Source organism: Balaenoptera borealis (genome assembly GCF_965194805.1).
Source record: "Balaenoptera borealis genome assembly, chromosome: 5".
Taxonomy (NCBI): Eukaryota; Metazoa; Chordata; class Mammalia; order Artiodactyla; family Balaenopteridae; genus Balaenoptera; species Balaenoptera borealis.
Window position 1 is genome coordinate 30,482,433 of NC_138862.1, and position 16,298 is coordinate 30,498,730.

A 16,298-nucleotide genomic window follows, 5' to 3' on the forward strand; every position below is an offset into this window, starting at 1 on the left:
ATTGCTTCACATTTCCTCATTAACTTGGAAGACGGGAAACCACACATATTTTTTTATGTTTGCAGTTAACACGGAGCTTTATCTTTGTATGTGGAAAATGGGCAGAAATGGAGAAACAGGATAAATGATGATTCAGAAGTAGGGAAAGAGGAAATTAGAGACAAGAATCATTTGAAAAACAGTATGATGAAAGAATCGAGAATTCACTTTGATAAAAGTAATGATCCTTTTCTAGATTATAACTAACTGCCTTAAGCAATCTGATATTTAAATCAATTAATACATAAAACACAACTGGTGACTTGATCTTTCAGCAAAATACAGCACATATGAGTTAGATTTTTCCGGAAGAATCAGACAAAAATCATCTGCTGTTTCCTCAGCGAGGTGCTGGGGTTCCATGGCCACAGCACCTACCAATCACTTCTCAGTAATACGTAACTTGTGCAAGGCTCTTAGAGATAGTTTAGCATTTTTCTCTACAGAAGTGTCTGAATATCACATTTTAAAATGTTATCTATATGTGGTATGAGTTGAATTGTGTCCCGCAAAAGGATATGTTTAAGTTCTAAGCCCTGATGCCTGTAAATGTGACCTTATTTGGAAATAGAGTCTTTAAGGATGTAATCGAGTTAAGATGAGGTCATGCTGGAGTAGGATGGACCCTAAATCCAATATAGCTGGTGTCCTTATAAGAAGAGGAGAAGAAACAGACAGAAAGGAGAACACCATGTGATGACAGAGACAGAGATTGGAGTTGCATCTACAAACCAAGGAATGCCAAAGTTTACCAGCAACCGCCATAAGGTAGAAAAAGGCAAGGAAGAATCCTCCCCTGGAGCCTTCAGAAAAAGCACTGGCCCTGCTACCACCTTGATTTCGTACATCTAGCCTCCAGAAGTGGGAGAGAATAAATTTCTGTTGTCTGAGCCACCGTATTTGTGATATTTTGTCACAGCAACCTTAAGAATCCATTACATGTCGTCAATAAAAGATCAAAAAAAGTTGTTTTCTGCCCAATGGATGTAAGTGAATATTTACACTTTATATACTTCTACATGTGTAGGTGACTTGTGGGGGATATATCATAGTAAGTCACAGAAACAGAAATTCCTTTTTGAAAAGCACCGATAAAGGAACGGTAATAGACTGCATAGCGATACTGACCCCCCTGCATGTGAGCACATCCATTCCTCACCCCCATGGCTGTCATCCTGCTAAAACTAGGCTCTGCCAAGGGTCTCTGTATGGTTCAAAAGCCTTTGCTGACTTCCGCTTGCTTACCGAAGGGAAACTCTATATTCTACAGCATGGCACACACGCCCTTTCCCAGACTGACTTATTTCTAGTATTCTGGTCTCATATTGTGCTGTGCCCAAGTGGCATCTATGTGCCAGCTGCACTGTGTTACATCATTCTTCAATACAGCTTGTACTTACTTGCCTTTGAATCTTAATGTGTGCTGTTTCTTCTGTTCTCTAGCAACTAAAACTCTGTCCCAGTCATTCAAAGGTAAACTCAAATGCAGTTTTTCTTCATGAAGCCTTCCCCAGTCCTCTTCACTGTAATTTTTTCTATCACTATTCCTGCCATACTTTGAAACTCAATTAGAGCATTTAATAAAATGTTCTTAATTTATAATTACTTTATACATGTTCTTACCCTAATTTTATCAGATAAGATGGTATTTATGATATTACTTTACAAACCCCTAAATTAAAATGCACTGGCTATCTGAAAACAGTTAAACATGAAATGTTACCTGTTCTACAAAAAGCTTGAGAATTTGGAACACTCCTTGCTGTTTGAGAAGGTTTGATCAGTGATTAATAAACAAGTGAGTGAATGAATGATTGAATGAGGAATTGATGTAAAACTGAATGTGGTGGTAGTTTACAATATTACCTAAAAGTAAGGAATTGGATATCTATTTTAATTTTTGGTAATATTAGTCAGAAACATTATAATAAAAGTCATGATATTAAGGTTTGCAAACATCTTTAAAGTATATGAATTTTCAATTTGAGGCTTTGATGTCAAGCAAATATTAATTAAAAAAAATAATAGTGCAGATTCTTTGCTTTGGACTAAATCTTGGATTATATGTTCACATGACATTTCCTATTTAATAAATTAGCAAATAATTACAAATCAACATAAATATAAATTGTGTAAAGTGCATAAATTAAGTAGACTTAAGTGTTTTACATCAGAAGAGAGAATTATTTCATGGAAACAGAATCCTGTTTTAAGTTCCGTGAAGATAATACTTTTTAGATATCTGGGAAATCTAAATACAAATAACACAATCAGTGTGAGTTTACTTATAAAATTGAATTAAATTTTTTAAGTTTAAAATATTACCCTAGCCATATAACTCTTGATGCCTTACGAGATAGCTTTTTTGAGTATTTTATAAAAAATTACTAATAAAATAAATGTGTTACCTGATGATTTTCAAAGAAGAGTCTAGTGTTTGGAGACAGAATATGTTAAATTTAACACTTGCAGAAACTTGAAGACAGAAGTTCCCTTTACAGAGAGTCTCTTCATTCTATTAGAATAAACTCTTCTTTGCATCCAGCCGTAAAAGAGCATAATAGTAATAATAGCAACCAACATTTAAGTAGTGTTTAATACATGCCAGGCACTATTTTCAGTGTTTTGCTTACATCAATTTATGTTATCCTTATAATAACCCTATGAGACATGCACTATTATTATCCATATTTTACAAAATGAGAAATGGTTACTTAGTGTATTTACTCACCAATGTCACATACCTAGTATGTGGAGGAAACAGAATTCTAGTCTGTGTCTAGAGTATGTCACTTTACCATCCTTCTCCAGAGCCCTCTTCGTTTTACAAGAGGACCTCTCTAATCTTTCTTCTTAATAGGAATTCAAAGTTGTGGCCACATATATGTTTCAATCCTTCAGTAGCATACAACATTCCATAAAGAACAATTTACAAAAGGTTGCGTAATGAACACCCCCTGGGATGTCTTTTTCTTCATTCACGTGTGTGTTTCACTTATCTAGAGTGAAGGATGACATCAGAAATAGAAAAGTCGTGTTATTACCTAGTCATAGTAGAGAGCTAAAGTTCCTACAGATTTAAACTACTGTGTGGATTTCAGTTCATAAAAGTAAGATACATATGCTCACACACAAATATGTCACTGTTAATTTTAGTTACTTCTGATTCTCTTAGAACCATGAATGTATTATCCCTAAAATGCTCATCTTTAATATCCCCTAAATGCACTAATGTGGCAACATATTATAATGGAACTAATTAGACATAGGTTCAAACCTAAATTTACCATTAATTATTTATGAGACCATTGGCAGGTTGCATTTCTTAATTGAGGTTTCCTTATTTGTAAAATAGAGATTGTGTATCTATTTTGAAGTATCAATATTATGAAAAAATAAATTGAATACATTTCCTGAAACAATTTGGAGCTCTTCAGAATTCTATTTTTTGTTTCTTTCTTTCTCATTTGTGTGGCAATGAAAATCTGTCTGCTTTATTCATAAAAAAAACTGTTAGGAAATTTCTTTTTAGAAACATCAGCTAGGTAGGTGAAACATGTATATCTATGCTTTAGAAATATTCAAATAATCATTCATCTATTTATTTTAGTACAAATGCAGTAAACTCAGAGTACCCTTGGGTTGACATATGTTTTTCTTACGTAACAAGTTGGCAAAGCAAATCTATCCTTCCACCACTCAGAAAACTTGATGAGATATCATTCGTCCACACATTCTGGAAAGTTCCAAATATTCTGACAATGTATTAGAAAGCAAACATGTCAATATTTTTTTTCTAAAATGTGTTGTTGATATGAACCCTCTTTAGGAATTCCTGTTTATTACGTTGCTCTGATTTTACTAACATAGTAAGTTAGTGGCATATTTCTAATCCCAGTCTCCTTAGTTCTGTCTGGATTCTTCATCCATGGAGACAAATGGCCCTTTTATTTTATAGAGTGGATATAAGGTGATGTATATATGAGCAAGCTATAGTTTTTCTGTTAAGGCCCATATTGAAGTCATATACGAAGTCCATATGGTGAACCGGGTTTTTGTTTTGTTTTATTTCTGTCCCTAATGAGATTGGTATCAGAAAGTCACCGTTTTATCCTTAGAAGGGAAGTTGCCTTTGTAGTAAGGGTAGCTTTTCTCAAAAAAAAAAAAAGTTGGGCCAAAGTGGTGTCATCTTAGGGCTCCTTCTGTTAAACATCTGACTTTCAAGGGTGGAGACTTCTACTCTCTGGGAAATGAGATTCAATCATACCCCTTCTGTTTCAAGGGTTTGCAGAAAAATTTTACCCACCCTTGATGCAGTGGAACCAGAGAGAGAGGGAGAGAGAAAGAGATTCAATGGACACCAGACCTGGTTCTGGCAGCACTCCAGAATGGCAGCTTGACATTGGATGATAACCGTTTTTGGGTCCCAAATAAACACTAGTATGCACTCCAAGCAAGAGGACACCTTTGGCCAAACGTTCATTGAGGAAAGGAGCTCATCCTTATTCAATACAGATGGTAGCGATGTTCATATAGCACCTGAAGGAAGAATTAAGAGCAATGAGTGAAAAGTAGAAGAAACATTCAGCCTAATATAGGAGGCAGCACTTTCCAACAATGGCTGCTGTCCAGCAATGGAATGCACGCTCCATGAAGTTGTGAGCTCCCTATCACAGAAATAATTCTAACAAAGCCCAGGTAACTCTGTCATAAGTACACGTATTTGGATTTCAGAATTCATTTTCAGCAAGTAATTATTCAGTGCCTAATACGGGCTAACCCTTGTTCTAAATGCTAGGGTTACAGTCATGAACAAAGCAAAATACTGTCATCATGAATGTTACATTCTAGAGAGAGAATAAGGAAACCAATGAACAGAAATACACACACATAATTTAATTTAGGGATAAGTGCTAGGAGGAAAAATAAAGCCTGACAAAGGAGTTAGAAAGGATGATCAGGGAAGATCAATTTTTCTGGCAGTTTGTGCAGTAACTAGAGGTAGATCAGAACTCCTTCTAAGCCATGATAAGAAATATGAATTTTATATTAATAGAAATTTAAAACAGATGGTGGGAAGGCAAACTCCATGATTTTAACTTCTCTTTGAACTCTGATTGCACAACTCTCCAGCTTTCCATTCTCAAACTTTGCCTTCCTTAAAATGAAGTAACAAATGGTCAAGTTATTTTGCATAATTTAAAATGGGAAAGCTAGAAAAATTAAAAATGGATCAAGTATTTTAATATAATTTTATGTCACGGAGTGAATTGCTTTGTTATTTAATTTCATCTTTATAGCTCTGAGTTTTTCATTTTTTTTAATTTGAAAAATGTAAAAAAAAAAAAAAAAAGAGAGAGGTTAGTGTAATAAACTCCATGTTCCCATTACCCAGCTTAAACAACTATCAAACTGCGCCAATATTATTTCATCTGTAATCCTACCCACTTTAGCTCCACCTCAGGTAATGTTGAAACAATTCCCAGACATCATATCATTCCATCCTTAAAAATGTAAAAACTTTTTGAAGCATAATATCATTAACATTCCTAAAAATATTAACAATCATGTCTTAAGGTAATCAAATACTTAGTGTTCAAATTTCACCAGATGTCTCATAAATGTTTTATTAGAATTGATTTATTTGAATTAGTATCTAAGACGGTTTTCTCATTGCATTTTTTTGGTATGTCACAGTCTCTTTTAGTTTATTAGTTTTCTTTTCTCTCTTTTTCTTTTAATTTCAATTTATTTGTTGACAAAATTGTGTCCTTTGTCCTGTTATTCCCCACACTCTAGAGTCTGATCATTCCATCTTCATGGTATCATCTAACATGTTTCTCTATTTCCTGTATTTTCTGTAAACTGGGAGTTACGTCTAGCAGTTTGATCAGGTTGGGGCCAAGTTTTACAGGCACTCAGTCACAGTTAAGACTCTCCCCTGTAGCCTTGGGCTCACCTGAACCTCTCCTCTCCTCCTCAACCTTCAGCTCTGCATAAGATGCAATCCCAGACTGAGAATAAACTGGTAAAATTCACAGAGCAGCTAAGAATCGTTCTTCATTCAGCTGGGTCTGCAGAAAAGCCTAGTAATTGCGTTTCATTAGTGTGTCAAGATGTTCCTCATTATCCCCACAAATATTCATTTGGAAAATGTTATTTGTACAATGTTAGAAATTAAGATATTAAATAAACACACTGTTGAAGAGATGCTATCATTGGCCTTTTAATCTCTATATTGAAAAATCATAGATGATTTTTGTTGATGCCTTTGGAAAGTCATTTTATTCTTTTAAGTCTTTTTTCTTTTTCTGTAACCCTCCATAAAGTTCTTCTGAGTGTCAATTTTCCTTGAAATCTTACCTCCAACTCAGTTTCTTTACCATCAGATTGACATATGGACTCTATTCTCCTTCACGAAGGGAATATTTTAAAATTCGTTTTTGCTTATTACCGAGAAAACCCAGGGGGCAGATAGATGGATATTGGGACGCACTATTAACCTTCCTTTCTTCTCTTTTCCTCAGTGGTTTTCCATAGCAACAGCTGACTAATGACAGCACAGATCAGCCCTCAGTCTCAGACACACACACAAGTCAGAGGTGGTGTTATTATTTTGCATTTTTTTCCTAAGACTGTGATACGGATGAAAGCGCCTAAATTCGACCTTTTCTCTCTCTTCTCATGGTTGTTCATTTCTACCTTATTTCAAAATTGCTCTTCCCTTGTGCTATTCCTCTCTCCCTGACCTTCTGTTTGAAAATAAACACTCTTACTAGATGATCTACATCCTTTGATGTCAACTATTTCTAATCTGGGGTGTTCAAGTCAGTAGTTTTCCTTAATTTGTAGCTAATTATAGTTCTTTTAACTCAGTTTAAAATTTGGTTTCTTCATACCTTCCGACCTTCCCCCTCTGTGACATTCTATTTCTCTGCAATTCAGCAAAGTGTTCAGATGTAAGGGAAAAAATGATGCTTTAAGTCCACTTGATTTGTTTCCATATTCTTGGGGCTATTTTGACTTTAAGAAATTGGTGTGTTTATTATTTCACTCCTAAATATATTACCTTTGTTTCCAATCACCAAACAAAAACAAACAAACAAAACCTGGACTACTTCTTTTTTTTTTTCAAAACAAAGCTGGATATTGGGGATTTTAAGCTTATCTAACCAAATATGCACACATCGTTTTTGATCTCTCTTGTATATCTTTTCACATAAAACCTAAGCTTTTCTTTGCTCCTTTACTTAAAAACCGCTAAAAATATTTATTACGTACCTATTCTGTGTCAGATACTATGTTATGTGTTAGGAATACAGTGAGTAAGAAATAAGTTTTTTCCTTAATATGGCTGAACTCTACGAAAAGTTAACAAGTGAACAGGTAACTCCTCTCTGTCAAACATTCATTCCCTTCTCTTTTGCAATGAACACAATTCCAACTGTCACTTGCAGAAAAACTAAAATGTCTCCAAAGGAACACGTGCAGTTTCTTGATTATTCATTTATGTCCAGTTTCCTCTCAGATTCACGTACAGGTTTTAAATTGACCGACGGTGTGCGGTGCTGAGAGCCACAAGGCAACGAAGAAAGGGAAAAGTCAGAAGTACACAAAGCTGATCGTGTGGCTGGACTCGGCCGCCGCTGCGGTGGGAGGTGCGTGTCCGGGCTCTCGCCGTCCCCGCCCCCGCCCCGCGGCTTCTGCCTCTGCGGTCCGCCGTTCGACAGCCGGCCCTCGGGCCCCTCGCCCGCCACGGACATGCCACGCGTCCACATAGGACGCCTGAGCTACAATGTCTGGGAGAAGGACATCCAGCGCTTTTTCAGTGGCTATGGCCGCCTTCTCGAAATAGACCTTCAAAAGGGGTACGGCTTCGTGGAGTTCGAGGACTCCCGCGACGATGGCGACGCCGTGTACGCGCTGAACGGCAGGGAGCTCTGCGGCGAGCGTGTGATCGTGGCGCACGTGATCGTGGCGCACGCCCGGGGCCCGCGCCACGAGCGTGATGGCTACAGCTATGGAAGCCACAGTGGTGGAGGCAGATACGGCAGTCAGAGAACCTCTGGCAGAGGCGAATCTGGACCACCTGTAGGCGCAGAATTCAGGCTTATTGTAGAACATCTTGCTAGTTGTTGCAGTTGGCGAGATTTAAAGGATTTCAAGAGATTTAAAGGATTTCAAGAGACGAGCAGGTGAAGTAACCTATGCAGATGCTCACAAAGAACGCACAAATGAAGGCGTCAGTGAGTTTAGCTCCTACTTGGACATGAAGCGTGCTTTGGATAAGCTGGATGGTACGGAAATCAATGGGAGAAGTATTAGACTAATGGAAGATAAACCACGAACAAGCCACAGGCGGTCTTATTCTGGAAGCAGATCAAGGTCACGGTCTAGAAGAAGGTCACGAAGTAGGAGTCGTAGGAGCAGCCGCAGTAGATCTCGAAGTATCTCAAAAAGTCGCTCCCGATCCAGGTCTCGGAGCAAAGGTCGATCCCGTTCTCGTTCAAAAGGCAGGAAATCTAGACCAAAAAGCAAATCTAAACCTAAGTCTGATAGAGGCTCCCGTTCGCGCTTTCGGAGCAGATCGAAGGATGAATATGAGAAATCTCGAAGCAGGTCTCGTTCTCCATCTCGTTCCCCCAAAGAAAATGGGAACGGTGATATAAAGTCAAAATCTAGATCAAGGAGCCAGTCTCGTTCCAATTCACCCCTACCTGCTCCACCCTCAAAGGCCCGTTCTGTATCCCCTCCACCAAAAAGAGCTACAAGATCCCGTTCTAGATCTCATTCAAAGTCAAGGTCACGATCCAGATCGAGTTCCAGAGATTAACCCAGAACTCTACATTCTTTCCACACTATTACGGAACACTTTCCTACTTGCTTAGGCAGTTACTCTTCCACGTTTGTACTTGGCTTCTTCTGCAAGAAGAATCTCCGGGGAAAAGGGGCATACAAAAATTGGATTTGTAGCCAAATTTGATGAAAAAAATGAGGTTCTAAAGAAATGGCATGAAGTCAAAGATCCTCTCCCTTTGTAGAATTAAGATAACTTTGATTTTATAGCTTTTGAGCTAAAATAACTTTTGTAAAGATTAAGCTCATTTAGGTTTTTGGTTGTTTTTTTTTTTTTTTTAAGTATTTCAGCAGGATCCGCTGCAGGGGTTTCTGTCATTGTTATATTTGTTTGCTTAATTTTAAGTTAACCTTTTCAAGCTTTGAACACTTAGGGCTTTAGAGGGAGAACCCAATTTCCAATTATGTTGGCTTTTTATAAAGCTTGAGTTATGTAAGATTTCAATAAAAGTTTGCTACCAAGATGACTGCCTTATTGAATAGGTCACTCTTAAATTCCTTTAAATATTGATTATCTGCTATCTGTGAAAATAATGTAAATTCTACTTAAGTGTAAAACAAGGCAAGTCTCAGACCAGCAATAAATTATTCAATTTGGATAACATTATTTTGTCCTGTTATTCAAATTTGGCAAAGTCTTATTGGCCCCTTAAACAGGTTAAGTTAAAAATAAAAGATTTTATAGTCGATCTGTTATACAATTTTGCCTAAATTAATAGATTTTTAAAATAATGAAAACTTTTTCAAACTTAAATTGATTGAACTCTTCAAAAAATAGTTCTTATTACTTGGGATCTTATCTAACCTTGTAATCCCACTTTCTGGAAGTGGTCGTTGTAATTAGTGTTTTGTTAGAATAAGGTTCCGTGGTCTTTAATGTTTGTTATGTAAAAATGGAAGTAACCTTTCTTTGATCAGAAGTTTGGTGTGTTATTCAAAATGGAAAAGCAAATATTGCATTTTCTACTGAAAGATCCTTAACAGACACTTAAAACAGATTGCTTGATAAATCAGTTACTGATTAAAGTAAAAGTCCACCTAACAATCAGTCCCCTTTAGTTAGTGGGGTTCTGTGATAATTGGTTAGATCATCCTTGTAAAACTTCGTGTGGTTGGCTTGGAAAAAATGTAAACGGGTTAACCGTCAACTTTTGTACTTCTTCATGAAGGGTAATGAATACTGTGGAAACCAAATTTTATAATACTGCAAATTTGTAGGAGTTACTGGGTTACCAATTAGTCCATACATCCGTTAAGCCTAGTTAGTTGAGGTTGCAATTTGAGAAATGAATTACCTTATATATATATCTCTTTCTCCAGATTCTTTAAATAAGGTAATTTCATTAAAAGCACTCATTAATCTTAGTCTGAAATCAAGATGTAGGTTATACGGCTCAGCTTTAACATCTCCCTGGGAGCTGTCACTCTATATAAGGTGTTAAGGGCTGGGTAGTGTTAGGGTGTGGTGGGTACCACTCATTGTGCTGCAGGTGTGCCTAGAAAGCATCATAATCTGGAGTTGGTTTGTAGGTTCAGATAATCCAGAAGGCAAGCCTAGTAAAACTGAGACTACGTGAAAAAGGTTGAATCAAAGATCTAGATGCCAAAATGACACTGTAACTGGGAGTGTTTGCTCATGTAAAAAGACTTGTTCTAATAATTTCTGGGCTTCCTGTTATGAAATCTTAGAGCCTAATCTTAGGGACATAGTGCCCCAAAAGGTTGATGCTTCTTCCAAGACCTTATTTTCTTTAATGCTTTTGATATTTTTTTTTAGATGTTCATAAGATATATGGTTTGTTTGGTTTTTTTTTTTCAATATAAACTTCAGATTTTGAGAGAAGAAACTGGTATCTGTAATTATAGTTCATTGTTTTGCCTGTTTGAAAGAACAAAAGTTAGGACTCTTAAATGAGGAAGCAAGCCTCCACTGCCTTTCAAACTATGTTTAAGGACAAGATACTTTTAAGAATTGGCTTTGACCAAAGTTCTCTTGTTTTCAGGGAAAGAACAAAAGCTTTTAAAACCACAACCTTTTAAAATGAAGGAGGGGAATACTACAATGTGAAATTAGGCTTTCTAAAAGTATGGAGCATACTTCAACTGGGCTTTCTTGTGTTTGTATTCCATCACATGGTAATAGGCAGGTTTGTTTGCATTGTTAGCTGCCCCTCCCGCCGCCCCCCCCACCCCCGCCACCGTGGGTAATTGTATAGGTAAATGTCTGCACCCATAAGAATTTAGCAGCAAAGGCCAGCTTATTAAAATTCTGGTTCCTACCCCACACCTGTGGACCTACATCATTAGATGTGCTAAACCACTGTATTTATAACACTGACCCACTTGACCAAAGAAATGTTTAGTTCCTTGCTAACTTTTAAGTAGAATCTGAGTCTCTACAACTTGCCACATGTTCATCTATGGCTAGATGGAGTATTAAGCTGGTGGAGAGCAAAACAGAAGTGAATGATAACTGGATCCCCCTTTCGTTTACGTGGTAGTGTGTTGACATGCCGTAGTGCCTTTATGGCCACTTCGAGTCCTTCCTGCTCCTGTGACTTAATGTTCCACTCCTGTGTTGTTACCATCTTTTCTCTTGGTATCTTCTTTCTCCCACTTTGTTAACCTGCTTTGTGCTTTATTGCTTCAATAAAATGTTCACTGAGGGAAAAAAAGGATACACAAAGCTGCTCGTGGTGAAAATTTAGATATAGCCATCTAACAGTTGTAGGTTTGTTCGGAGTTTTCCCTGTAATACGTTTGAAACTTTACAAGATTACATACCTAAGAATCAGAATTGTATTCTGTGCAATTTATGAAAAGTGAGAAGTGGGTAATTTACATTCTTGACTTGGGCTGATAAATGTATGCTTTGTGGCGGGAACATATAACTGGGACTCTACCAGCAACAGAGAGCTGTCAGAAGGCTCTCTTGCAGCTCTACCAGCTGCTGCCCCCAGTGCCCTTCCCCCTGTCCTACCTCCAAGCTCACACCCATCATTGCTCATACCAAGAATGAAGCTACATAGGTGCAGAGAGTGAATATCTTCCCTTTTATGTCCTTCCCACAGCTTCAAGAAATGTCCACAAAAATTGCATTAGTAAGTTTGAAGTTCAAAATGTGACCCACAACACATTCTCATATTCAGTTGCAGATTTCCTTCCATTATTGGAGAGCTGGTAACCATAAAGTAATATGATGGATTATAAGCTTTTTCTCAATGTATCAGTGGACTGAGAACTTGGCTCTCCCTCCACTTTAAATGTACCAGCATTCTCCTCTGCACTATTCTTTCTTCTTTCATCATCTCTCCCAACAATTCCTGGTGAACGAATCTCCAGAGAATCATAAAATCATAGAAAATTATAACAAGAAAAGACCTGAGAGATCATATTTTCCATTTCCTTTATTTTAGAGATGGAACTGAGACTCAGTTTTCTGTAATTTAACAGGTATTGTGACCTAAGCACAGTGTTCATAAGAAATATAAACGTTGTTAGGAGGAGACCTTTCCAGACAGAATGATATTCTGGAATGGTCTGCAAGTGCCTGCAGGTAATTAGGCAGCTGGCGTATTGCTTAATCTCCAAGTCAAGTTTAGGTTTTCTTTTCTTGCTTTAAAAGGGAATATTGCTCTAAAGGGACAGTGAGTGTTTGACACAGTTAAAGAAACAGAGATGAGAAATATTGGACTCCTTTTTAGTGAGATTATGTATTTAACTTTAAAAATCACTTATCTACTCTGCTTTCTAAAGTGGGTACCCTTTTCTCCTCATCACGATCATCCTTCTGAAAAAGACTTGGAGGCACAAAAGCACCAACAGTCACATATCTTGCCAAATAAAGAACCAGGAGTCAAACAAGCTTATACCTAAATGGTTTTATACAGTCTACATATATGTTGCTCTCCTGCCATGGCAAATACCTAAATTTTTGCCTGAAATGGGAAATAGTTTTATGAGAGAGATGTGAAAGTACTATGTTCACATTTTACATCTCATTTAGATTAAAATAAACCTTAATATTATATTTTATAAAAAGTTACTGACAGTCATTTTGGAAAGTCCTGAAGTTTATCTTCTTTATCATTTCAAGGAGAGTTCTCTCTTTTTAAATCTTTATGTTCTTTATCAGTCATGAGGGGGAGAGGTCCTCTTTTGTTTCTATATTTGACAAAGAAACATTGGCATGAGGTTTAGAATATGTTGAAATCACTTACTGTTAAATGGAATATATAGCACTATATTAGTTAGATATTATCAGACAGGCTTCTGTAATAGAGACCAAAAATACCAGTGGTACCCAAAAGAATCTTGGAGTAAGACAATCCATAAGAGGTACAGAAGCACCAGCATGTCACCCAGGTATTTTCGATATTTCTGCTCCAAAATACCTACTTGGAACTCATGATCTCTATGTTCCAAAAAGAAAGAAAGGTAGTGAGAGATAGGAAATCAGGAGAGGTGCTTCTCACAACTAGGTCAGGCCTAGTTGTGAGAACCTTAATAAAGATTAAGAAGTCACCCCAGAAGTTCCACACAACATTTTTCATACATATATTATTGGCCGGAAATGAGTCACATGGCAGTACCTGGCTGCAAGGCGAGCTGGGAACTAAGGTCATTTATCCATGATCATATGATGGAGTGACATATTCAAATTTCCTGTTTGTTGAAAAAGAAAATATATTCTATGGCTGTGGTATCAGTTCACATCTTATCTAAAAGTTATTTTTAATAAATAAGCACATAATATTTGTCATTGTTTTCTTTGAATTCAAAAAGATCAAATTCTCTTATAAAGTAGAAAACAAAACCAAACTTAAACCCCCTAATGCACACAGCTGAACAAGCACTTACTGAATGCTTAATTACACGCTAAAGTCAGTCCTTGGCCATAGGGATCAAAGCTGAATTATCATTTATCCCAGCGGTCCCCAACCTTTTCGGCACCAGGGACCGGTTTCGTGGAAGACAGTGTTTCCATGGATGGGGGCGGGGTTGGGGGGAGGATGGTTCAGGCGGTAATGCGAGCGATGGGGAGCGCGGCAGGAGAAGCTTCTCTCGTTCGCCTGCCACTCACCTCCTCCTCTGCCGCCTGGTTCCTAACAGGCCGCGGACCGGTACCCCTGGTTTATCCTTCTCTCAAAAATCTATAATTTGGTGAAGAAGAAAGAGATATAATCTCATCATGTTACACAATGTGAAATATTTTTAAGAAGCAATAGCTATACAAAGAAGAAGTAAATGCCATGTAAATAGAGAGTGGGTAGGGGAAGGTATTGGAAAAATTCCCCAGAGGAGGTGAAATATGATCTGGACTCAGAAGGCTGAGTAGGATTTCACTGTAAATCAAGAAGAGTACAAGACAGACAGAAGTAATAGGTTTCCAAAACCTTATTGCATATCTGTTTATGTTCAACATATAACAATGGTTCAGTGCTTGAAGATATGAAGTGAATGGATGGCCAGAAATACAAGGATCTAGATCAGGGTCATTAAACACCAACCCACTGCCAAATCTGACCTGTCGTCTGGTTTTAGTAAATAAAGTTTTGTTGGAACACAGCCACACGTATTGTTTACATATTGGTTATGGCTGCTTTCACACTACAACAGCAGACTTAAGTAGTTGCTACAGAGTTGGTATAGCCTATAAAGAAGAAAATATTTCCCGTTTGGCCTCTTATGGAAAAAAGTTTGCTGACTCCTGATCTAGATTAAAGACATTTCCACAGGTATAAAGAATGATCTGATTGTTTCAAGAATGAATTAAAATGTAGGACACCCATTTCCCAAATTCCTTGGCTGCAGCTACAAAGCAAAGCGAAGTGGAGGGTTAAAGGTGGATAAATACACTACAGTCAGGAGGTAAGTTCAATAGACTAGCTTGACATCTTAAAAGAAACAGTTACCATTGTAGCCCATCTAAAAATGCCAGATGTCCTAGATTTTACCTTTCTCACTTTTATGTACCAGAGAATTTGCATGTTATGGTATTAGAAACTGCCAAAGTGACAAACATGGACTTTATACCCTTGTCAGAAGTGCTATAAGACAGAAACCGAAACAGAGAGGGAAAAGGAAGCAAATTGTAAAGTATGTGTTTCCGTTTAAGACTCCCCCCCTCCCCCCTTAAAGTTTCTGGCTTAGAGTTTAGTATCTTTGATCTGGATCAGTCCTTCTCTTTTCCCAGTATTCTGATGCACTGATGCACTTGACAAGATCAGTACAATTCGAATGGAGGAGAGAGAATCAAGAAACTTATATCCCCAAAATAAGTAAGTCAGCCTAAAAGTCTAACAACAGACTCCAAGGACCAACTCAAATAGAGATGCTTTATCTTTTTTAATCACAATCTAAATACATCTTTAGCCCCTCTCCATGTCAGGTGACAATAGAGTAAAATGGTTGCTTCTCTTTCTCTGTTACATATTTGTTCTGATCAATTCTCAATGAACTGGATCATTGATCACCAGCACATCAGAAGGATTTATGTTAATATAATGATAAATAGGTTGGAGTAGTATAAGAATACTGGATAAGAATCAGGATGCTTACATTTACTGAGTTTTATAGCTGGAAGGATCTTAAAAGTCATCGAGTCCAATTTCTCATTTTACTCTGGAGGAAGCCCAGATCCAGACTGATGATATGACCTACATACTACTCCAGGTCTATTCTACCAGGGGACCTTGGAGACTCTGACTCTCCTCAACCTCTGCTCTTTTCAATTAAAATGCACATAAATCAAACAATCCCAAGAAAATTCTGCATTACAGGATGCTAGCAGCCCACATCTTTTAAAATAAATAAATGAACCCTTTTAAATTTTAAGAGTCATTCTGAATTTTAGCTTCAGGGTTCAGAATGTAACATTTCAGATCTGGACTGCTGTCTTAGATAAGGAGAGTCCCCACTATACTAGAGAAAAAATTACATTCTGTCCTTTTCTATCTTTTTATTTTTATTTTTTTAAAGACAGGAATGGGGGAAGCAAGTCTTCAAAGCAGACATATCTGTATCTTGTTTAAGGTAAATTTCTCAAATTCATCGAGTCTCAACTTTCTCAATGGGAAAATAACAATAATAATACCTACATTTGGGCATCATTTTGAGACTTATAATAAGGTGTCTATAGATAAGCACTATACTCAGCACATAATAAATACTAGAGAGATGGTAGCTTAATATATGTATTTTCTTTTTTCTTTACCTTCTTTGTCTGCATTTCTCCTTTGACACTGACCTTTAAAAATATCCCATCTTTCTATGTTTGTGTCACTTTATATGGAGCTATTTCAAATATGGTAAAACTCATTTTTTAATTTTTATTTATAGAGTTAGGAAAAATGATCAATGTTTATAAGCCACTTGGCAATATAATTTGCTCTTACTTTGAC

General features: G+C 37.1%; 1 protein-coding gene, 1 long non-coding RNA gene and 1 pseudogene across 9 annotated transcripts in view; 2 read left to right on the forward strand and 1 right to left on the reverse strand.

Annotated features, from left to right (window-relative positions):
- Positions 1-16,298, forward strand: part of ROBO2 (roundabout guidance receptor 2) — a 1,241,430-nt gene that overhangs the window by 185,927 nt on the left and 1,039,205 nt on the right. The window lies entirely within an intron of this gene.
- The window catches only part of LOC309629025, a 471,640-nt gene that overhangs the window by 123,016 nt on the left and 332,326 nt on the right, over positions 1-16,298 (reverse strand). The window lies entirely within an intron of this gene.
- LOC309629022 (serine/arginine-rich splicing factor 6 pseudogene) lies at positions 7,734-10,714 on the forward strand (annotated as a pseudogene). Its single transcript has one exon. The product of its transcript is annotated as a serine/arginine-rich splicing factor 6 pseudogene (transcript).